Below are 5,242 nucleotides of genomic sequence, written 5' to 3' on the forward strand. Positions count from 1 at the left end.
AGAAGAAAAATTCCAGAGCTGATGGAATTAAGGCTAGCTCTCGATTAGAATAGGACATATCTGTTTTTTGAAAGCAAAGAAAACTAGGAGTAAATCTGATAATAATAATAAAAAAAGTGTAGATCTATGGTTTGGAGAGGGAAGAAACGGAATTAGAGGAAGAGATCTCAGATCTGAGCTTGCTGGAGATGGCAATCCGGTCGGAATTCCGTCGGAATCTCATCGGAGAATACGATCTCCCTCTCTCTCTCTCTCTCTCTCTCTGCGAAGACGAGATTGTAGACACCCCATTTTGTTTTGTTTTAATCAACAAATAAATTAGTGTGTTAAATCCATGTGAGAACCCCCTCTATCATTGATTTATATGTTTTAGGTCATTAATATCTTGATCTGACTTTACGGATCATCAATCGGGACAAAATAAGCTAGGGTCACTTCATAGCCCGGACCCTGATTCCATTCCGAGACCCGATTTCCGTAAATCGTTAGATCAATGGCAGATCATGACCTGGGTCTAACCATCCAAAACCACCTAACCTCTCCTCTCATCCTAACCATTCAAACCTCACCTAACCTCACCTAACCTCTCCTCCCATCATAACCATCCAAACCTCACCTAACCTCACCTAACCTCACCTAACATCACCTAACCTCACCTAACCTTACCTAACCTCACCTAACCTCACCTAACCTCCTATCCCATTCTCCTATAAATACCCTCTCATCTCACCAAAGAAAAGAAGGAAAAAAAAGAAAAGAAAAAGAACCCCTCTCTTAGAAAATTCATCCCTCTCCCTCATCTCTTCAAGGGTTCGGCCATCCTTGCCGGATCGGGTGATTTTATACGTTGGGTGATATATATCAAAAGCAGTCATTATCAAGCAAGGAATCATCTTCAAGGAATTAACATCAAAGAAAAATCAAACACAAAGTGGGTTTCCAAAGAGGTAGGCATTTATTTCAATTCTATGTAGGGTCTGTTTTCATGCATATCTTTTACTTTAAAAGAAAAACCATGTTAGGAAGCATGTAGGGTCCGTTTTCCCCCTGGTTAGCCTCTGGTTAGACCCTGGTTGCACCCAGGTTCGCTGCTGGTTGCACCCAGGTTCGATGCTGGTTGCACCCTGGTTCCCTACTGATTCGCACCCTGGTTCCCCTGCTGGTTGCACCCTGGTTCCCTACTGGTTGCACCCTGGTTCCCTGCTGGTTGCACCCTGGTTCCCTACTGGTTCGCACCCTGGTTCGATATTGGTTCGCACCCTGGTTCCCTGCTGGTTCGCACTCTGGTTAGACCCTGGTTGCACCCAGGTTCGCTGCTGGTTGCACCCAGGTTCCCTCCTGGTTGCACCCTGGTTCCCCTGCTGGTTCGCACCCTGGTTCCCTGCTGGTTCGCACCCAGGTTCGCTGCTGGTTGCACCCAGGTTCCCTGCTGGTTGCACCCTGGTTCCCCTGCTGGTTCGCACCCTGGTTCCCTGCTGGTTCGCACCCTGGTGCACCCTGGTCCGCACCCTGGTTTGTACCCTGCTTCCTCCTAGTTAGACCATGGCTAGTCTCGGGTTTGCTCCTAACTTAGACCCGACTCACTTGACCCTAACCATTAACCCAATCCAACCAAGTCATATCCCAACACAATCCGAGTCGCATGTCTGAATCCATTTGGCCGAATCTCATAAGCCCGCCCACTTTGAATTCCGAAAATTCAAACCCTTGATGATTCCAATATGCTCAATTCTTTGATGCAAATTCCCAATTCCAAAATCCCATTGCTATATCAATGTTTTTGAATCTCAAGTCCAATGCTCAAATACAAACCCGATTCCTGATCCAAATACCAAACCTGTTTTCCAAAATCCAAGCAACCTCCCCAGTGGAACTACGTGTGGCTTGATCCCCATCACGGGGTACGTAGGCAATTTGGCACTCCCAAGTTCAGTCGCACCTTTCTCTATCTTTCCCATTCCCTCACACTATTCATCATCTCGATTCATCTCGTGTCTCTCGGAACCATTGGATTATGGTTTCCGTCGTAAGGACCCTTAGAGCCCAATTTAGGAACACCGGTGTCGTGTCGTGTCCTAAGTTTTAGGGAGTCTTAGGTTTTAGGGAGTCCTAGAGTTAGGAGTCCAGCCTCATCACGGACGCTTGCTATGTATAGCAACCGTGCCATAGGTCTAGTTACACTAGTCACCCAATCTTTCCCTAGGACAAGCCTAGTAAACTAGGATGTAAGGCAAACCTGCATTAGTCTAAGGGACCATTTGCATTTAGATGAGAATCATATAGCATCTTAGATGAAATCCTAAGATAATAAAATCTTCAACTTGAATTAAATAACTTCTCCTAAAACTGTTGAAACAGTCAATCCCGTCTAGGTCGGTGTCTTAGTTGAGTTAGGCATATGTAACTTAGCTTAGGTGCACCGAACTACGTCGACTCTGATCCCAGTGAGGCTTGGGTACGTAGGCAGCTTGGATGTCTGATGGCATACCACCCGCGAGTCGGCACCACAAACAAATTGTGGTGTTTTGTATATTAATTTTCTTGTAAATGCTTAATCAAATCACTTAGGACTTTCCATGAAATTAGAATTTTAGGAGAACTTTCACTTAGATTGAATCCAGACAAATTAATAAATCAAGATACACATTTAGGATTCACATTGAAATTAGATCATAGGATGCATGTCACTTAGTTCGCACATTAACATAGAGTTGAATGAGCCATTTAAAATAAATTTAAAAGAGTTAGCTTTTGGAATCGAAGACCGATTATCGGGCAAGAATGGTGCATGTGGTGGATAACTCCCCATACCTTCCATTCTCGTAACCAGGTAGCGAGTCTAGATTTCTGGTTAATTACGGGTCCTAGATCCCACATCTAGGTGGCGACTCTGTCAGTCTCTTTCGTGTGGAATTCGGATTGCCTTAGTGATCCCAAGTTCACAGGAAAGATTAATTCAAATCAATAATAAAATGCACACGCCAATCGCGTGGATACGAGAGACCAAGAGAGAGAGAGCGGCGGCTCGCGCCCCACACCCCTCTCGCGGGATCAGGGTACCACAGTCTGGCGACTCTGCTGGGGACCACCTAACTTCATTAAAATTTCAAAAGATAATTCATTTGAATTTAATTTAACTGGCTCATAAAAACTCTATACTTGTTAGATTAGTTTGTCTTGTTTTATTTTCTCTCATCACATTTTACTCGAACTTAATTTAACAAAACCTGAAGGCATCATAGATTGCGCGAACTTATTGCACACACTTACATCACTTGCATCTAAACCCTTGCATCTCACATTCACACACGTCCTATTTTAGGAACCCGGAGTGTTATCTAGCATGGTTGACTGGGATTTCATCACCTGGTGCCTCTGTGCTAGAGAAGCATTCCACCCTTAGCCTAGTACCTTTATGGTGCGTAAACGGATCTATTGTTCACGTACTGATACGCCGGACACTGGTACAGTATATCGAACATGGATTCGCGCTAAGGGAACTCTTGGCCTTACCCCTAGATTAACCCACACATGCATGTAGTATACGAACACATGTGCATCACATGTGTGAGCCTAGTTTAGGATATCCTACCCATTTGTGTCTAGATTAGACCGTGGTCCATCTTCCAATGGTCACGATCGGTCCTTATATGCACGAACAAAGTCATGAGTCGAGATTCTCTCTCCACTCCGATAGATTAGGATTAAGGTTGATGCCTTCAGGTAACACTGATAAAATGTGAAAAAAAAATTCCCTTTGAGTTAGGATATAAATCCCATCATTTCCAAAGATCTCATAGGATTAGTCATTCATGATCTATCCGTTGAAAGCAATCTTATGCTATCTCATCTAATCTTTTGATCGTGCGTCTTTCGTTCTTCTGTCATACGATTCGATCGTATCTTCATGCCATCCCCTAACTGGCAGATGCAGAATCTCACAATCTTTCGATTATGCGTTCTCATGATCTGATCATGCCTGGTCCAGATATCTTGCTTGTACCCCTGGTCTGTTCCTCCTCTAGGGGCTACCTTTTTCAAGATTATTTTGCTAAGTCCTTCAGAGTTCACTCTCAGAATCCTTGAGCTAGGGGCATTTCCCTATGCGAATCAGTCATCATTGTCCAAAATTGAAAGTATCAGCCATGATGATGTTCAGAACGAACCAGCCTTCGCCGAGTCTTCAACGCCAAACAGTTGCAGCAGTTAAAGTTTTAGTCACTTACTATTTTATGTTGAGTCAGTCATCATGGTCAGTATAATTGTTGAGTCCGGTCTTACAGTTAAAGGTCAATGCCTAGTCCAGGCAAGTTATCTTCTGTTTCCCTTTCTTATTTAGAGTTGTGAATCCTGAACATGTTCAGGATAGGTTGTCAGATGTAGTATCTTTTTCTTTAAATAAAGTTTCAGTTCCAATAGTTCACTTGTGTCTATTTCTTAAGTGTGCTTCTGATCTTAAAATAAGACTCCCTCCTCAAATGAGAACAAAATTGACGAAACTCCACTTGAGTCACAACGATTACTTGAACAAGAGGAGGAGCGCCAATCTCAGCCTTTCAAAGATGAAATTGAAGTGGTAAACACTGGCACTGAAACCTTGATCCAATAAATGCCGATTGAAAATACATTACCCTCTGAAGAGTGTGAAGAATTGGTAAACCCGTTTTGAGGATAAAAAGATGGTCCCGTAAGCGTTACCATTAATGTCAAGAGAAAGACCCAGATAGAAGGTTCAAGAAAGAATGAAGTGAATATCATATGCTATGCAAGGGGCATAGAGTGGAAATAACTTTCATATTTCCAATCAATGACCTTGGTTCTCAAATTCATAACATGAAGCCAACAAATTCAAGATAAGAAGTTCAAGAGCAAGTATTGAAAAGTGGTCATCAGATATCAAGAGTTACAAATCCATAGATGGAGGATGTCAAGGAACAAGTTTCGCTCTATGAAAGCCGAAAGCACGCATTAGAATCTTGAAAGAAGAAAATCCATTATCTTACCTGGAAATGCCGTCAAACTCCGTGAAAAAAAAAAAAAAAGAGAAAAAAAAGAAAAAAATAATCAGTACCAGACGGACTCTAGCCAATCTGAACATCGGAAGGCCCCCTTTGGCCGAATAAATCCCAAAATCAGAACCAATGTCAAAAGAATACCGGTTTGCAAACCCTTCGAGCCTGAATAAAATTTTCTTGAAAACCCATCAAACCAGGGGCATTTCCCCAAACTACGCGAGACCTGA

General features: G+C 42.9%; 1 long non-coding RNA gene across 1 annotated transcript; it reads left to right on the forward strand.

The window, feature by feature from the left end:
- Positions 1-761: 761 nt before the first annotated feature.
- Positions 762-4,418, forward strand: LOC143862566 (uncharacterized). The gene is made up of 2 exons (XR_013240360.1): positions 762-947; positions 3,929-4,418. It is a non-coding gene; the product is annotated as an uncharacterized LOC143862566 (long non-coding RNA).
- The last annotated feature ends 824 nt before the right edge of the window (positions 4,419-5,242 follow it).

The sequence above is a fragment of the Tasmannia lanceolata genome, unplaced genomic scaffold (genome assembly GCF_043159265.1).
Source record: "Tasmannia lanceolata isolate RefF3 unplaced genomic scaffold, GAP_Taslan_0.1 ptg000037l, whole genome shotgun sequence".
Taxonomy (NCBI): Eukaryota; Viridiplantae; Streptophyta; class Magnoliopsida; order Canellales; family Winteraceae; genus Tasmannia; species Tasmannia lanceolata.